The sequence below is a fragment of the Macaca nemestrina genome, chromosome 2, assembly GCF_043159975.1.
Source record: "Macaca nemestrina isolate mMacNem1 chromosome 2, mMacNem.hap1, whole genome shotgun sequence".
Taxonomy (NCBI): domain Eukaryota; kingdom Metazoa; phylum Chordata; class Mammalia; order Primates; family Cercopithecidae; genus Macaca; species Macaca nemestrina.
The window spans coordinates 52,939,637-52,958,558 of NC_092126.1; the positions used below are offsets into that span (position 1 = coordinate 52,939,637).

Here is an 18,922-nt window from a genome sequence, read left to right on the forward strand (position 1 = left end):
AAACTTGAACAACTATCTTGGAATCATGAGAGAAAAGCCAAAAGAAAATTCAGTGATCATATTTTCCCTAACATCGTTAGCCTGATAAACAAAAACCCACCTTCGGATCTCTTGTTATATAAGAAAACTGAACCTCTGCTTATTTTTATTATTTTTCAAGGCCACACAAATAGTACATGGCTGTGGCCTATTTATAGTTTTCCCTCATTCTTCTCTTAGTAACTGAATTTTCCAAATTATAGCTTAATGCATGCCTACCCAGCAAATGGTCACATTTTTCAGATCTCCTTGCAGCTTTGTGGGACAGGTGACTGTATTTTGGTTAATGGAATGTGAACAGAAGGACAGGATGTGATTAACTTCCAGGTCATGCCCTCCACTTCCTGTTTCCTTCTTCCCATTAGTGTTGAAGGTAAACCACCTGGTCCAATCACATGGACCAGGATCACACTTTAGGGGTGGCAGACCATCAAGATAGAAGGAATTTGGATTTCTGAATGACCTCAGAGGTAGGGCTCCTTTCCATTCTAGAATAACTATCAACTTGGACTTCTATGTGGGGGAGTATTTCTTTTATCTCATTTAAGCAACTATGTTTTGGTCTCTCTTAAGGCATTATTATCTTAAGCAATACTGTGGCCAACCAATTTTCAAACAGGTCTGTCTAACTCCAAATCTGAGTAATTTCTACTGCAACTCTCAATACCTAAACTGGGGATTGCAAACTCAAATGCCTACAGAAGCTAGGTAGATAAATTAGTGAAGAAGTCTGAGTAGGAGCTATGGTGAGCTGCAGAGTACATATGTGGTTGCTATGTGCTTAACAAACTCTATTTCCTCTTCTTCCTGCTAGAGTATAGTTCCCAGCTTTCCTTATAATTAGTTAGGGCCATGTGACTGAGTTCCGGCCAATGGAATGTATATAGTAGGAATGAGTGCTCCATCCAGGCCTGGTCCGTGAAAAATCTCCCACTCAATTATTCACTCTTTCTTTTCCCCCTACTGAAGTGAAAAAGCTACCCTAGGAGATCCTGGGAGCCATGTGATGAATAGAACAAAGCTACAGATTAGAAGTCTAGGTTCCTGGGTCATCACTCAAAGAAAAGCTACCGAAATTACATTAACACATGGATTTTGACATGAATAAAAAACAATGTATTCCTCTGATGATTTATTACAGGTTTGGGTGTGTTGTTAGGACAACACAGGATAGCCTGCCTGGACTAATACACAAAGGAAGCCCCTATAGAAATGCAAGCCCAATATTGCCAGATCTTTTGATTTATATTTTTAAGAGAAGACAGAAATTTTTAATATTATGAGGAAGCTATTCATTCGGTGTTAGCCAATACCATGAAGGTCAAACTATATTCCAGACTACATTCCAGCTTCAGTATTACCCTGACCCTGAGACTTTAATCAGCCTCCCTTACTGGTCCCAGTTTCAACTGGTACAGATTCAACTGCCCCTGAAAAATCCAATTAAGGTTCCCAAGTCTTTCTTCCATTAGGTCACGCAGGTTTATTAAACTTTAAGCTAATGGCCTTTGGAGTATAACTGTGAAAAGTAGAAACTATCTACTGTCTGCAGCTCTTCTCTCATTTGATAAAAGTAGCCTTGCCAAGCAATTGCCTAGAGCTCCAATGTTGCTTTTTCATTCATATATTCTTAAAATTAGAGCTACTAACCCTACGTATCCAACTACATTCACCAAAATGAAACTATTTCCAAATGTTTCTCTATGTTAGCCATCTATCAAATTCTTTCCACTTATCAAGGCCCAACTCAAAGGTTATCTCCTACATGGGGTATTTTCCATAGAGGTCTTTGCCTCTTCCTAGGTGAAACTGACTCATATCTCTGCTATGCACCCCTGTGGGGCTCCCTCACCCTAAGTAAAGAGCGTGTTCCCCTTCTAAGGTGTGAGGTCTTGGACAGAGACCAGAATAATATTATCTTTATATTATCAGTTCCTGATCATAATAAGTGCCTGATACTAGGGCTCAATATATGTATTAGATGTTTTGTTGTTGTTGTTGTTATGTTATTTTGTTGTTGTTTTGTTTTGTTTCATTTCGGGTACACTTTAATCAATGGTTCATCATAACTGTGCCCTGCACTGGGTGGAAAGAGGTTGGCAGGGAGAGTTGGAACCAAGAGCAGTATCTACAATAATTGAATTTAGAGAGGTCAAATACCTTAGCCATTTAGGAAGACAGAATTTGGAAGCAGACTGAGTTTTCATCCCATTTACTAGCCATAAACTTCGGTCTTTTGTTTGTTTTGTTTTTTGAGAGAGTCTTGCTCTGTCGTCCAGCCTGGAGTTCAGTGGCGCGATCTCAGCTCACTGAAACCTCCGCCTCCGGGGTTCAAGCAATTCTTGTTCCTCAGACTCCTGAGTAACCGGGATTACACGTGCTGGCCGCCACACCTGGCTATTTTTTTCTATTTTTGTAGAGATCGGGTTTCACTATGTTGGCCAGGCTGGTCTCAAACTCCCAACCTCAGGTGACAGGTTATCCACCTGCCTCAGCCTCCCAAAGTGCTGGGATTACCAGTGTGAGCCACCATGCCAGGCCAAACTTCAGTCTTGTTACTTAACCTTTCTGCCCTCAGTTTCCTCAACTTTTAAATGGGGACAATAATAATAGTACAATTATGTTAGTTTATAAGAGCCGCTGTAACACAGTATCATAAACTAGATGACTTCACAGAAGTTTATCTCACAGTTCTGGAGGCTAGAAATCTGAATTAAGGTGTAGGTAGGGTCAGTTCCTTCTGGGGGCTATGAAGGAAGAATCTGTTCTAGACCTTTTTCCTTCGCTTGTAGATGGCATCTTCTCTCAGTATCTCTTCTGGTCATCTTCCGTCTACATGTGCCTGATCTACCCTAGTGACCTCATTTTAACTTGATTACCCTTGTAAAAGCTCTGTGTCCAAATAGGTCATATTCTGAGGTATTGAGGGGTTAGGACTCCAGCATATCTTTTTTTTGTGTGTGGGGAGGGACATAATTCAATCCATAATGACCATATTATCTAATCAGGTTGCTGTGAGGATTAAATAAATTAATACAAGTAAAGTGTTTAGAAGACTGTCTGGCATGCTGCAAGCACACAAACACATTAGCTGGTGTTATTCTGTTTCTGAAACTCTTGTTATACCAAGATGTTAAGATATCGCCCTTAAGAATAAGCCAATAAAAATTACGCTGTTTGAGTATATTTGTTTGTTTTGGGGGAGTGGCTGGAGAGTGGGAGGTTTGCAACCCTTGCTCTCAGAATACAGAAAAACAAAAGAAGCCACAGTACCTGACACTGACAATATATTTTTTTAAAAACGTATGACAAGACATAACAAGTCATTGCACTCATCATAAGCTTGAAAATGACTCAACTTGACAGGTATGTTGTATATTGAGAGACATATCACAGTTAGTGTTTGTCCTTTGATTTATTGTTAGGTATTGTTAATTCATTCTGAGCAATAATCATTAAGTCAGTTATACAATATAAGATTGTAGTTTGATTTTGCAATTCTTAAATTTGACCTCTCTTAAAGTTAGGGGTTGGTTTCAAAGTCTTCTTAGATACTCCAGGCTTAGAATTTTAAAGTAAGTCTCTTAGGCCAGTTGGTGGTTGTGTGACTCAAACATACTAAAATATAGCCCAACAAGCCATTCAAGGCACAAGATTTCTAAACACTGGCATTTCTCAATAATGCCCATGGATGCAAATTCCTGAATTATAGGGATTCCCAAAAAGAATGGACTCTTTCTAATGGATAACATTTATCCTCCTTTTAACAAAGAGAGAATACAAAAGTCAGTTTTGTATTCCGATGTTTTGCTCTCATTCTCTTGAGAATACATCAAAATTTTACTTTCAGTCCATCTTCCAGATCATTCATTAATGCAATTCTGTGGTGATGTGGTTTTCACATTCCGTTCAATCCTGACAGCATTTTAAACTCTGGGCTCTGAGTAAAAATCTCAGTACGGGTCCCATTGCATTTGTTGATTTTACAAATGAATAGATCCTCAGTAGGGAGAAGCCAGCCTTCTCTCAAAAGCCCTCTTCAAAGCAGAGGCTGCCTGGGTGGTATGGGTGATCTGAATATTGCCTGTTTAAATGGGCAGTCAGTGATGCACATACCATCCAACCACATGTATAACTTATTTCTGAATTATTATACTAGGGCAGAAACCTACCTCATGAGTTTCCACCACAGTAATACTGAAAATTCAGATGTCCAATTTCAATTATATGCCATCTGCAAATCCAGACTATATCCAAAGCCATGATTCCATCATTTGTGAGCGTTGAGGGCAGAAGAGTATATACCTGAGGCCTCTTCTCTCTGCTCCCACCTCCTTCTCTATATCTTCCCCACCAATATTTTTACCCACTCTCCTTCCCCTTTATCTATCACATTCTTGGCCCTTTCCATTGAAGGATTTTAATCTTTTCATCTCAGCTATGGTCATTAGCTCTAGAGTTAAAATTTTTTTTTTTGCTTTTTTTTTTTTTTTTTTTTTTTTTTTGCTGCTTTCAACATAGTAAATGGAGATTCAGAAGAATTCATATATACACTTTAAAAATAAATTATTTTCTTATTACATAAATTATGTTCATTGTAGTAAATTTAGAAATAAGGAATTTTTTTTGTTTTTGTTTTTGCAGTGGGGTCTTGCACTGTCATCCAGGCTCGAGTGCAATGGCGCGATCTTGGCTCACTGCAATCTCTGCCTCCCAGGTTCAAGAGATTCTCTTGCCTCAGCCTCCTGAGTAGCTGAGATTACAGACTCCCACCACCATGCTCGGCTAATTTTTTGTATTTTTAGTAGAGACGGGGTTTCACTTTGTTGGCCAGGCTGGTCTCGAACTCCTGACCTCGTGATCCACCCACCTTGGCCTCCCAAAGTGCTGGGATTACAGGCATGAGCCACTGTGCCCGGCTGCATATATATATATTTTTAAAGGAAAGGTAACACCCCATATCCTGAAACCCACAAATAAGCATGGCTACTATTTTGGTGCATAGTTTATCAATTTGCATATACTTTTAAGACTCTGAACAACCATGCAATTAGATCACCCAACTAGTATATCTGGAGGAAGGCAGATGCTGAAAGGGTCAATTTCCAGATTAATGATCTTTCTCCCCAGCCCTCCCACTGCATCTACATTCCAGGATGACTCTGAGAGGACATCAGTTTCTAAACACTTGCAAGAGTTTCTGTCCCAGCTACTAAGTATTCTCATCTGGTTCTGGTCGTACATTACCCAGTATTGGTCCCTTGGCTTCAGATCATCAACTGACATGTGAGATATAAACATACAATAAAAAAGAAAAGAACTCCCAAATTTTTGAAAGAAGAAAAACAAATTTCTCTAAAGCAAATTCAATGCAGCAGCTGGTCTAGGTCAGTGAGAAAGTACATACTCTGAACATGTGAACTCCATATTTTGAAAATTCAACTTACACTGAAGAAAGTTGCATTCTACTAAAGGGAAAAATAACATCTCCTAGTAGATTTTTAAAATACCAACCCTTGAGAAATGTATGTCCATGGACATATCCACACTCATTACCCATGCAAGATATGCACAAATTTGCACATTTTAAGAATACATACTAGAAAATGATATTTTAACTATCAGAATTATCTGTGACAGAATTTTTAAAATATTAAGATTGTAATTCAAGAACTGGATACTATAAAAAAGGAATGACCCAAAATAAGAAAGACCTCTTAGAAATTAAAAGTATAGTGATTTAAGCAAAGTTTTAATAAATTGATTGAAAGATAAAATCAAGGAAATCTCCAAGAAAGTAGAAAATACAAATAGATTAAAAATGCGAAAGAAAGGCTAAATTGTAATGTACAAATCCAGGAGGCTAATGTTCAGTGAATAGATGGTCCAAAAAGAACAAACAAAATGAGAGAATACAAACAAATTTTTAAAAGGGAATTTATCAGAGCTGAAAGACATGAGTCTCTAGACTGAAGAAAAAAAGGAGAAAAAAATAGTAGAATACTACACAAAATGAAAGAAAAATGACCTAGAATGGTGAAATTTAAGAATAGCAAGATTTTTTATCCAAAAAAATTCGAAGTGAAAAAAGCAAATTGCCTTATTTTCCAAAAAACCAGATTGTCATCTAATTTCTCAGCAATACTGAATTCTAGAAGACAATGAAACATTGCCTTCAAAGTTCTGAGGAAAAATGATTTTAAATGAAAAAATCAACATTCAATCAAATTATCAATATAATTGGAGAGTAGAATAAAGTTATTCTAAGTCGTGGAAGGACTCAGTAAATTTACCTCTCATATAACCTTCTTAAAGAAGTGATTCAAGAATGTGTTCCAATAAAACAAGAGAGTAAACCAAAAAAGGGAAAAATATGGAGTTGAAGAAACAAGCCAAACAGGAGAAAAATGGAAGGAAGACATGGTTTAATTGTCTCTTCAGTTTTAGTTTTTCAATAAATCTAGAGAAGAACAGTCCAGTTTGGAGCTGGTGGGACAAGGGCTTTGAAAGGCAGGTACCTGGGGAAAAAATGTATATGACCTGAAGTAATCCACATATTTGATACTATCTTTAAGAAATTGGAATATCAAGTTGTAAAAAAAAATCACAGCAATGCAAAAGATGGGGATGGAGAGAAGGAAATAATTAGAAATTCCAAGACAATCACAAAGCTATGAAAAAAAAAAAAGACATCAAATCAGAGTGTCTTATGCAGCTAAGCAGTGAACAATCTTTCCATAGTCATAACATTATAATCACTGCTGATCAATTTTCAACTCTTAGAATCAACCCACAGGGTCAGCCTAAAAAGGAAGACTTACGGGTAGTTGCAGAATGAGGTTCACGTTTTTTGTTTTCTTTTTTCTTGACAACATAAGTTAAAATTAAGCATTTGGTTGAGATTAGGAGGAATCAAGAAATGAAGGAAAGGGTAAGAGCTTTCATACTTTCACCTCACAAATCAAAGAATTAAGAGGTACTGTCAAATGGTCGATGGAATTAGAAGTAAGGATGTGAGTGTATTTTTTGGTAGTTACAAAGGTAACTGTTAATAGCAGAAAACATCTAAAACTAGTGGCAATTTATGGGGAAGTGGAGACAAGAAAGGCCAGATTTGGAAGATGAAAGACAAGTGAGTTAAATCCATAGCCAACATTATGGAAATCAGCAGATAATGTCTAAACTTGTTGACTAAAGAAACAGGAAAGTAATAATAATGTATTGAAGAGTTTATAACAAGTAAAAGCAAAATATATGGCAACCATAGCACAAAGGCTGGGAGGGAAAAAACAGGTATACCGGGGGTTCATACACTATACATGAAGTGGTATTGGATCACTCAAAGGGAGATTACAATTAGCTAAAGAGATATGTGATAATTCCACTTCCAGTTGAGTGGAATAAGAAGGATTAGATTTACCATACTGCCTGAAACAACTAAAATACCAGATAAAATATATGAAACAATGGCACTCAAGACTTTGGATACCCCATGATAAAGTACAATGATCATTGAGAAAGGAAAGAGAAAAGAAAATGTAAATCTATACAAACACTTGTGTAAAAATGTTCATAGCAACTTTATTTGTGATAGCCCCATACTGGAAACAACCCAAATGTCCACCAAAAGATGAATGAATAAACAAATCATGCTGTATTTATACAATGAGATATATTACTTGGTAACAAGAAAGAATGAATTAGGTACATGCAACTACATGGTTGAATCTCAAATTAATTATGCTGAGTGAAAGAAGTCAGGAAAAAATAGCACATACTGTAAGGTTCCATTTATTTAAAATTCTAGAAAAATGAAAACTAACCTATAGTGACAGAAAACAGATCAGAGAGTATGGAGAGGTGGTAGGGGGTATTAAAAGGAGCATGAGGAAACTTTCAGGGGTGATGAATGTGCTCACCCCGAAAGTTTTCCCTTGCCCTTTTTAATAGCTTGATTGTGGCATATATAAATGTCAAAATTCATCAGACTGCTCACATTAAATATAAACAGTTTATTGTGTGTCCATTATACTTCAATGGTTAAAAAAGAAAGATATGGCATAAACATATTATGGAAACAAACATATTACATATATTTATATGTATATAACAAATATCTAAAATATATATCAAATAAATAATAAACATGGCATAAACTTATTATTTTAGGAGTATGGAAGTAACTGCCAAAGAGCTATAAGAGAAACTGTTGAAAGTGTTTCCTCATGTGAGGAAATGCGGGGAAGGACAGAATGAGGGGAGGAACTGTTGCTTCTTCGTGTAAGCCCTTCCAGATTTGCTCATTTTTAACAGGGAGTATGTATGTCAGTTCAGATGCTCAGAGAAGTACATGCTTAGATGGGACTTGATGTTTACTTACTTGATGTTTAATGGTTAGCCTGTGAAGGATAAAGGAAGCAGGAAGCAGGAAGCAGGAGTAGACAGGGAGAGAGCTGGGATTGAGATCAGGTCTGCCACCTGTGGAGAGAGAGAGGCAAAGAAAGGCTGGATAGGAATAGCCTGGGAACCCAGAGCAGTTCTGAGAAAGACTTGCCAGGCTGATAGGGACTGTCTAAGCAAAAGTTGCCCATTAGCAGAGTTCTGTGTCAGGCGGGATGGGCCTGTGCTTGCACCCTAGCACCACTGCAGTGTTCAGTCACTGGCTGGGAGCAGCCCAGAGGGCTATGGCTCAGCATGAATGTCGCAGTAGATCCAAAGATGTGGCAGCTAGGGGCATCATTCTGCTATGTGCCCCACAGCAGGTTTTTGTTTTTGTTTTTGTTTTTTTTTGAGACAGAGTCTCGCTCTGTCTCCCAGGCTGGAGTGCAGTGGCACGATCTCAGTTCCTGCAAGTTCCGCCTCCCAGGTTCACACCATTCTCCTGCCTCAGCCTCTCGAGTAGCTGGGACTACAGGCACCACCACCATGCCCGGCTTTTTTCTTTCTTTCTTTTTTTTTTTTTTTTTTTTTTTGTATTTTTAATAGAAACAGGGTTTCACAGTGTTAGCCAGGATGGTCTCGCTCTCTTGACCTCGTGATCCGCCTGCCTCAGCCTCCCAAAGTGCTGGGATTACAGGCGTGAGCCACCGCATCCGGCCGCAGGTCCTCTTAAAGGGACATCTGAAGAGCATATTTTCCTGGTTGCTACAGCAGGCATTGATTTGATTTTAAAATTTCAAAAGTTTTTTTAAAAGAAGGATAAATTCCTCTATCAACAAGTAAAGTGAATAAACATTCAGGGAGCAGCACAGTTTTTTTATAGAGTTGAACTCTCACCTGGTTGGTGCTATATATTCTGCATTCTTTTTTGTTCAAAAGTGTCGAGTTGAGTAGGTTAAATCTATTTGGTTCTTTCCTAGTTGAAGGATCACAGTGGACAACTGAAGAGGCAGCCATTTTCTGCAAAAAGTATCTACAGAGTCAGTAAGTGGGGTTTTGTGAACACAGGGAGGAGCACCTCTTGAGAACCTATGAATTCTGATTAAACAACCCTGGGAATCACATAAAACCACTTAGAACATTGAACTCATTAGAAATCCCTCATTCTGTAACCCTCACGGCTCTGAAATTTCCTCTGACTTAACAAATAAGGCTAACAAATAATAAATAAATTATGTTCACTGTACAAAGAATTAAAAAACTGTTAAAATATATATATAAATACACACAGATATCTATTTATATTAAAAATATATTACCTATATATTTGCAATTCAGAGACGAAGAGGTATATCCAGGTTTTTAGGTCCTGGAACTGACACAATTTTTCAGGCTCTGTTTAAAAAAAAAAAAAAATTAGGGCCGGGTGCGGTGGCTCAAGCCTGTAATCCCAGCACTTTGGGAGGCCGAGACGGGCGGATCACGAGGTCAGAAGATCGAGACCATCCTGGCGAACACCGTGAAACCCCGTCTCTACTAAAAAATACAAAAAACTAGCCGGGCGAGGTGGCGGGCGCCTGTAGTCCCAGCTACTCGGGAGGCTGAGGCAGGAGAATGGCGTGAACCTGGGAGGCGGAGCTTGCAGTGAGCTGAGATCCAGCCACTGCACTCCAGCCCGGGCTACAGAGCGAGACTCCGTCTCAAAAAAAAAAAAAAAAAAAAAAATTATAACAATAAAATGCCCTCACATGACCACTCAGCACCACCCTGCAAAAAGGAAAGTGTATGTGTGTTGGGTTGGCGGGTGGGGCAGAGTGGAAAGATGTAGCAGTCTTAACCTATTGTGATTCAAGTTTTTTTATTTTTGCAAATTTTACAAAAACGTATGACCCTCTGAACATTTTATAGAACCCTTCTCAGGGCCTTGGAGAGGGTCCTGATGCCTACACTTTGCCAGCATTGCAGCCTTATATGAAGAGCAGAGAATAAGGAAGTGTTGATTTCCTTAAGAAATTTGTGGATATAAATATAAGTTAGTGGGGGACAGGGGTTGGCCCTTCACACACATGTCAGTACTGAAAATAAAAAGAATATGCACAGAGGAAACTGCCTGTTGATGTAAATCATCTTCCATGTGTCTGGCATCCCCGGCACTGGTCACTCCCTGCCAGGGCCTGGCTCCAAACACACGACACCCTCATGAGCCATCTGCACGCTCAGGACATAGTTGCATCTGATTTCTCTGAGAACCTGTCACTCGGAGCAGGGGGCTGAATGACAAAGATGAGCAAAGCACATTATTGGGCTCTGTTATTTAAGGAAGTGGATTTGACTTGGTGAAAATATGGTTATACAGCACATGATCACAACTACTTTTTTAAACACCCTGAAAGAAAACATGGGGAAGTACACTCAAATGTGCTAACTATAGATGTCTTTCGGTGTTAGAACTATCAGTAACTTTTTTTAACGTTTCCTCACATCTTCTTTAATAAGCATATATTGTCTTTAAAATGGAAAATGAATTTCAAAAAATGTTAAGAAAAAATGCATTAACTTTATATATATGGATACACACATGTATATGTATTAATTAATGCAAGCAATGTGCAGGAATCCAGAGAGGTTTAAAACTTCCCATGGCTTCCAGTAAGAATATTTCACAAGGCAGCTATTACCAGTGTGGCATGAGAATGAGAGAATCAATTAATCTCACTTTGAAAGGGTCTTTGTTATCTATTACTCCATCACAAATTACCCCAAACCTTGGCTGCTTAAAACAATAAACATTTATTATTTCAAATAGTTTCTGTAGGTTAGGAACCTACGAGTGACTTAGCTGAGTGTCTCTGGTTTAGGGTCTCTGATGGGGTTACAGTCAAGCTCTGAGCAGGGGCTGCAGTCATCTGAAGGTTTATACAGGGCTAGAGCACATACTTCCAAGATGGTCATTCATATGGCTATTGGCAGAAGTCCTCAATGCCTTGCCACATGGGCCTCTCCATGGGGTTGCCTGACTGTCCTCACAACACAGCATCTGGCTTCCCCTGGATGGAATGATGTGCGTATGTATGAGAAAGAGAGAGAGGAGCCACAAGGTCTTTTGTGATCTAGCCTAGGAAAAGTCATACCATCATTTCTGCCGTTTTCACAGACCAATCCTGATGCAGTGCGGGAGGGGACTACACATATCCAAGGCAGGGATCATTAGAGGCCTTTAAACACCATCATGTCCAATCCCCACGGGATCCTTGAGAAACTAAAATTTTTCCATAAAACAAGAAATATTGAGATTGTTAGTCACAGTCATTTAAACTTATCAAAGAAATAGGTATTTGAATCCTATTTTATATTCTGACTCAGCAGAAATAGCTCTTCTGAAAACAATGTATTAGAGGTTATGAGTGTAATGTGACTTTAAAATGTTAATTGGTTTTCACTTCTTGGAAAGTTACAAAATTTTATTTCCTTCCTTTTAGAAAGGTTTAGATAGGCAAAACAGATTTTTTTTTTAAACAAGCCTTTATACTTTGGTTGTGTGGCTGCCAGGCAAAAACAAGTAAACAAACAAAAACCTTTTCATGGTTGTTTTCAGCCTAGTTAGATGTCTAATTGATTTAAAAACAATAATAATCCATCTCCCCCAATAGGTTGAATGTCTTTCTAATACAATCCATGGATTTCAACAGATGGAAAAGGAGGCTCATGAAATCAATACAGAAACTAAATTGTTAAAAAACAACAATGAATCTGGGCGCAGTGGCTCATGCCTGTAATCCCAGCACTTTAGGAGGTTGAGGTGGGAGGATTGCGTGAGCTGAGGAGTTCAAGACCAACCAGGGCAACATAGTGAGACCTGGTCTCTACCAAAACAACAACAACAAAATCAGAATGAAAACTCTGGCTGACTTGGGGCAATTTTCTTTTTTAACAAATGAGTTTATTTAGGTTTAAAAAAAAAAAAGCATTTCAAATAACATCTTATGTATTTAATGAATTGCCTTTACTAAAAAGAGTAAAATTATATGAAATTTGAAATGTCTTTAAATTAGAGACATAAGATTATAGAAATATGGGGCAATGCGTCTTCCAGGCTGCTCCTCCTAATAAGAATAGGAAGAGGAAATTTGTCAGTGTTTGAAATTACCTCCAGACTCTTTAAGAGATGAATTCTCCTGTATTCATTTTTGAATCCCAAATGCCAGCAGAGTGCCAGGCACAGAGAGGTCATGAAATATTTGCTGAATGAATGAAGAAGGGAAAAGCACTAGATTGTTTTGGAGAAATGATACCACTACAAAGCCCGTTCTCACCCTAATTTCCATTCCTTCCTTCACCCCCTGTGTTCTCAACATCTCCTGACTTCAAAGAGAGTCCCCAGGAAGAGAGCTGGCCTTGGCATCGGTAAATGACCAGTTTCCCTAATGGCTCATGACTTGTCATCCCAGCAAGTCCAGTTAATTCCCTGTTCAAACTGACACTTTAAATTCCGGTCCATAATACAAAAGAAAAATGAATCTGCCCGATTTCTTGTTTGGGCATCTATTATATTTTCAACACCATCCCATAAATTCTATGCATTCACTCCCTCCCCCAGTGCAAGAATTAAACACGGATCTGCAGCTGGATGGATTCTGTCTCCTGCCTTTTGTCCAGCTGGAAAGCTACTTACTAGTTCTTTATCGTCTTTTGGTAACAGATCTTCTCCCAGGAATCTGTACTCTCGCTGTTAAACTTCCCAGCAAGTTCAAAGGGGCTCTCATCTCTCCAAGATCTGCTAGTTAACTTACTGCTGCTACATAGCATTGCCTTTGATAATTTAGCCCCTCCCAGAGGCACATTTTTCTCCATCTCAGGATAAAATACGGTGTGATTTTTTGGTTTTGTGTTTTTTTGTTGTTTGTTTTTTTGTTTTTTGTTTTTTTTTTTGAGACACAGTTTCTCTCTTGCTGCCCAGGCTGGAGTACAATGGTGCAATCTCAGCTCACTGCAACCTCCGACTCCAGGGTCCAAGAGATTCTCCTGCCTCAGCCACCTGAGTAGCTGGGATCATAGGCATGTGCCACCATGCCTGGCTAATTTTGTATTTTTAGTAGAGACAGGGTTTCACCATGGTGGTCAGGCTGGTCTTGAACTCCTGACCTCAGGTGATCTGCCCGCCTTGGCCTCCTAAAGTGTTGGGGGATTACAGCCGTGAGCCACCGCACCCAGCCTAAAATAAGGTTTTATCAAGCTGTCAAAGCCCTGGACTTTGGCACTGTTTCCAAAGGGTGTTAAAACATTCCCAAAGGATGAACCCCATTGAACTAAGGAATCACTGAGGGGAAAGGAATGCAAACAGGTCTGACTGGATCTGCAGCTTTCCCCTGATTTACTGCACCTTGCTTTAGAGGAACTAAATGCTCATTCTGATGAGTTTAGTGAATATGAGACACTCTCTGTGGATCCAGGATTTCATCATATGCTATTGGGTCATACATCTCAAAACTCAGGTGTGCTCATCGTTGAACTAATAACCTCAGTTATTCATTTAGTTTCAAAATGCTTATCCCAGCACGTACAGTTGTGTTTTCTTTTAGGGCCGAGATTTTATCTAACACAATTACAGTTTCTGATAAGCTATTCTGTGTTTAAAGCACATATTTTTTAAAAATCAGAGGTCTGCATCTCTAAGCACAGGGCAGTCCAGGATAAATCAGACCCACTGAAAATATAAGGACTATAGCTGATCTGGCGATTATTGTTGTTAGAAAGGTAATTATTCCAAATTGCAGAAAGAATGAAAATAGAAAAAAGAAAAATATAACAAGTAATTCTAGGCTATTCTTTTGATGTGTTTCCTTTTAGTCTTTAAAAAGAAAGATAAAATTTTGGATTTTTTTCATTTAACTTATTATCACAGATATTTTGCCTTTATTTTGCTATAGAGTCTGCTTTACAACTATGGCTTTTAGAGATCACTTCTCACAGGGACATGTTTTAGTGAACTTTATCAAGCTGGTAATTTTAAAAAGCAAGAAATCCAGATCATCACACATTTTTTCATTAAATGATTTTTTAATTATCAAATTATTTTTCATGTGTATTTCAGAGGATTGCTCTTCCAAGGAATACTCTGTAATACACTGTATGTATTAGAGAGGAAACTCTGAACTTGTTCTTAAAGTTTGTATATTCGACCAGGTATCCAGGACACTTTTTCATCTTTTTTTTTTTTTTTTAATTACTAAAGAATCCAGTCACATCAAGGATCATGAACTTCCAGAATTCTGAGTTCTAAAGGAAACCAATTAGCTTGATCATCTTCCCCAAGATATAAAAATATTTTGCCAATCCCAATATAGGGTGAGAAGAGCTTGTGAGAATTGAATGAGTGAAACAAGGCAGATAGTCTCTCACCAACGTCCCCCATGGCCTCACAATTCAAATGCAGCATTCCACTCACTCGGCTTTAAAATTTAATAAAGAAAAGTAAAGCAATGGGTTGGAAGATTTTGGAAATTGAGCAAAGATGAAAGAGGCAGTATTGTACATTTGTGTTTCTTTTATATTTGATGTCCTTCCATGTTAGGGAGAAAAGGAAAATATGCAAGAGTACGAAGGACAATGTTTTTAATAAAACCTTGGCTGCTTTTCTGTAAGAATCGATGCAAGTAATTTTATCTCTTTAGGGGTGGTTTTCAAAGCAAGGGGAAGAAACAAATTGACAGGATCTCATAACGTACTTGGGAAATGCACTCTTTTTGTGCTTTATTTAACTTAGCTAGGGGAAAAAACTAGGTGAAAAGGCAAGATTTCACTCAGATCTAGTTCTGCTTCATATGGCTTTTAAAAAGAAAGGAAAAAAAGGAAGGAAGGAAGGAAGAAAAAATCCCTCTCAAACCTTATGCCCTATATCCTAGTGTTGTACAGATGACTTTTAAAAGGATAATAACATATTTCAGTATTTTTCCAACTGAAATTTGGCTGACTGTACAAATTTGGGTTATGGGTTCTTTAATGAAGGAAGATAATTATATTTATATTTTTCTGACATGATATAAAAACTTAAGTCAGCCTAGAGCCCCTGCTGTCAAGCTAGGCTGCTATTTGAGCTCCTAAGGAAGAAAATCCTTGGGAAAGATTGTATTTTATAGTCCTGCCCTCAGCAATTCAGCTGTACTTCATTCCAAGATACATTTTTGCCTTATGTGCCATAATGAAAGCAAACCTTCTTGCCCCTTAGAGGGGCACGTTTGGAAGATCAAGAGGAGAATGTACTTGGGCCATATTCTCTCCTAGGACGACTGCAAGGCAAGCTGTAAAAGAAACCAAAACAGGGCACATCTAACCGGTTCTGGGTTTTCTCCTGATGGCAGGATGTAGACCAGGCTTTTTGCAAGGGTCACTGAAGTTTGCAAAACTTTTTCTGCTCCTGGCTGATTGAGCGAGCCAGAGCCAGCTCATAGCTTGGACTGGAAATCATGTGAAACTTATTTATGCCATTTTTTATTTTCTCTCTTTAACTCCCTATCAGACATTGAGCCGAGTTTGCATCCGAGTCTGAAGTTGGTTTACAAGCATACTGGAAGTAAAACTCAATTGGGAGTGAGAATCCAGGTGAACCGAAGTAAACGTGAACTCTTTGTGAACCACATACTACTGTACACCCCTCTTCCAAGCCTACAGGCGCCTGAAAATCTCCCATAAATCCAAGCTGCATTGAAAGGATTTGCTCCAAGTCTTCTACCAGTAGCTTGCATCCACATGCATCAGACTCAGCTGTCTACTAAATCTGTAAAGTGTTATCTGCCTCACCATGCACAAACTACTGTCCCAAACTGTATTCAATCCAGATGGGAGGCTTTGTCACTTCCTGACTTCCCTTCCATTGTAAGAATGAATATTTTGAAACCAGGCAACTAGGAAAACCATACCCCACTAAATGGGAAGCATATACTATTTAGGGAAAACTTTCTAGTGGTCCCCCAGAAAATGAAGAAATTATGCTCTTCTTGTACCCTGATTGTACAAAATGTTCAACTGCCTGGGATATGCACCAGATCACATTTACAGGAGAATCTACCATAGATGTGTCCAGTGTCATGCACAGTTCTCAGTGAAACAGCTTAATCTCCACACCTTTCTGTCTCAGTTATAAGCAAATTAGGATGCAAGTGAGGTCGATTATCATAGGAATACATATTATCCGATGTTAAAAAATAATTTTCAAATACTGGCACTTCACTATTAATAACAACAATTTACTTGTGACAGCTGATAAGACACATTGATATTTCAATCCTGATTCAGTCAAACCACCACCCCGCCTATAAGTACCTCCAATCAGGGAACTTGTCAATCATAAGGTGGAAGTTGGTTTATGTTCTATTTCCTCCTCAGGGACAGGGCCCAAGTCTTGATCATCACTTTATATAAACCAGTGCCCAGGCTATTGAAGGGATGCGATAACACTTATGTAAACCAAGCGAAAGGCACATATATGCCTAGAATATCTCTAGAAGGATCCTCCAAGAAACTGCTAGCAGTGATTGTCCCTCAGCAGAGAAACTAGCACATTGAGGTGAGACACTTGCTTTTCACTGGTTTTTTTTTACTAATTAAACTTTTTACCTAGTATTTTGTATTTTATTGGGTACATTAGAATATTTATTGAATGAATCAACACGTAGATGAATGAGCAAGCTATATCCAGGAACACAAGAGTTGACACCCAAATATTTTTGTCTGTACCAACTTAACAGCAGTGGCTTTTTCCAACCCTAAGTTTCAAATCCTTCTAGTGACTCATGTCAAGTTGTGTGCCAAGTCAAGAGAGTGCTGACACTCTGACTCAGTGTGTGCAGAAATTCTTGGCCAAGGAGGAGACAAAGAACTGTCACAAAGGCTAGACTTTATTGGTTTAGTTTCGATTCATTAATCAGAAGTGGAAATGCTCACAGTTTTTCTCAATATTAGATGTTGCTGTATGTTTTCTGTGAAGAGCAACTGTGGTTACTTCTCAAGATAGAACTCTATCCAAGATCATGAAAACTGGCAATTCTTTAGGGGAAAAAAATCCATTTATCTCATGTCCCTAGGTTTGTGTCTCCTTTCAGCTGCAGAGAGGTGGCTTACTGCAGTGAATTGAAGTGTGCTAGCTTTGGGATCAGGCAGAACTTTCTAACTATCCTTTGTCTCAGAGTTAGCAGTCATATATAAATTGGAGACAAAGCTACCTACCTGACAAGGCTGCCATCAGGCTTAAATTAGCTAATATATTTAAAATCCCTGTAACATAGTGCTCAAAAAGTAGTAGCTATTATTCTTACCATAAAATAGTCTCACAGCCCTTTTCACCCTTCAAATTGACTGAGAATCAACACCAGTCTTTGCTTTAAAGCAAAGCTTTGAGGCTTTAAGGCTTACTTATGAGGTGCAACTACATTATAAGCTTAAGAACATTTTGCCTCCTCCCATAATAAAAATGTTCTGTGATATTTTTGACATGTTACTTCTTTTGCCTACAGTGTAAAGATTAGAAATAAGCTTGCTATTAATACTTCCAATATTCACCGTGTCATCTGTCTGACTGTCATAATCTTCAATCAATCACCTTTTTGCTAGCACCACTTTTTATCCAACCAGGTCAAGATCATGCAATTTGATGGCTGCTTGGGAATTTGTCAGCACTGTCATTTGAAGGGTGTTAGAAAGACATTGGCACTACAATCAGACTCTATAGCAATCTGCCATGCCAAAAGAATTTTTAATGAGGTGGATTTTTTTTTTTTTTTGAGTTGGGGGATCCCTTGTCCCCAACTCAAATTCATGCTTCAGTCTGGTTCCAAAAGAGACCAGACTTTTTGGAACCACAGTCCCCAGATTCCTCAATGTTTGGCAACTTTGCCAAGAGGTGCAAGCTGCCCTCTAGCTCATCTGGCTGCTGCTATTGCCCAGGCTGTCTGATGACTTGCTGGGCCACCAGGGGCCCTGCCTTTCCCAGCATGGAAGTGTGTGACTCTCCCCACACTCCCTGCCCCAACAATGCCAAGAATTAGAAACAAGGGCCGGGAGTGTTAGCAGGCCCTGCATGAGTGGCAGCTTAGAGGGCTTGCATTGTGCTTGGTGCACCAAGAGCAGATTGTTATTCTGCAGGCATGAATTAGAGCCTGGGCAGAAAGCGCCATGGTCTTGCCCTGGCGGTGTCTTGCTGCTGCTGGAGAAGTGAGAGGACTGTGGTTGTGCAGAATTTCTGCGGGCCATGTTCCAGGAATTGTCCTTAGAGGACTCATCAGAAGGGGAAGCATTTGCTTTTTGAATTCCTAACATCCTGAAATTCCATTAGTCTATTATTTTCCCCCTACCTTCCCCACTTCTCCTGCTGTGAAATGGCATCGATTCATTAATTCTGCTCAAAGACGATTGTATTCTCATGACTTCAATGTATCATCATTTTAAATTTTTTATATTTTGCATAGGCTTTACTAATACATATTCAAGTTGGAATGATTCCCCACTGTCT

The 18,922-nt window shown here is 38.8% G+C and overlaps 1 long non-coding RNA gene across 1 annotated transcript in view; it reads left to right on the forward strand.

Moving 5' to 3' along the window:
- The window catches only part of LOC105463678 (uncharacterized), an 84,918-nt gene extending 66,520 nt beyond the window's left edge, over window positions 1-18,398 (forward strand). Inside the window, exon 4 of the long non-coding RNA XR_976467.3 lies at window positions 15,935-18,398. This is a non-coding gene — a long non-coding RNA (uncharacterized lncRNA). The remainder of the gene's footprint in view (window positions 1-15,934) is intronic.
- Window positions 18,399-18,922: the final 524 nt, after the last annotated feature.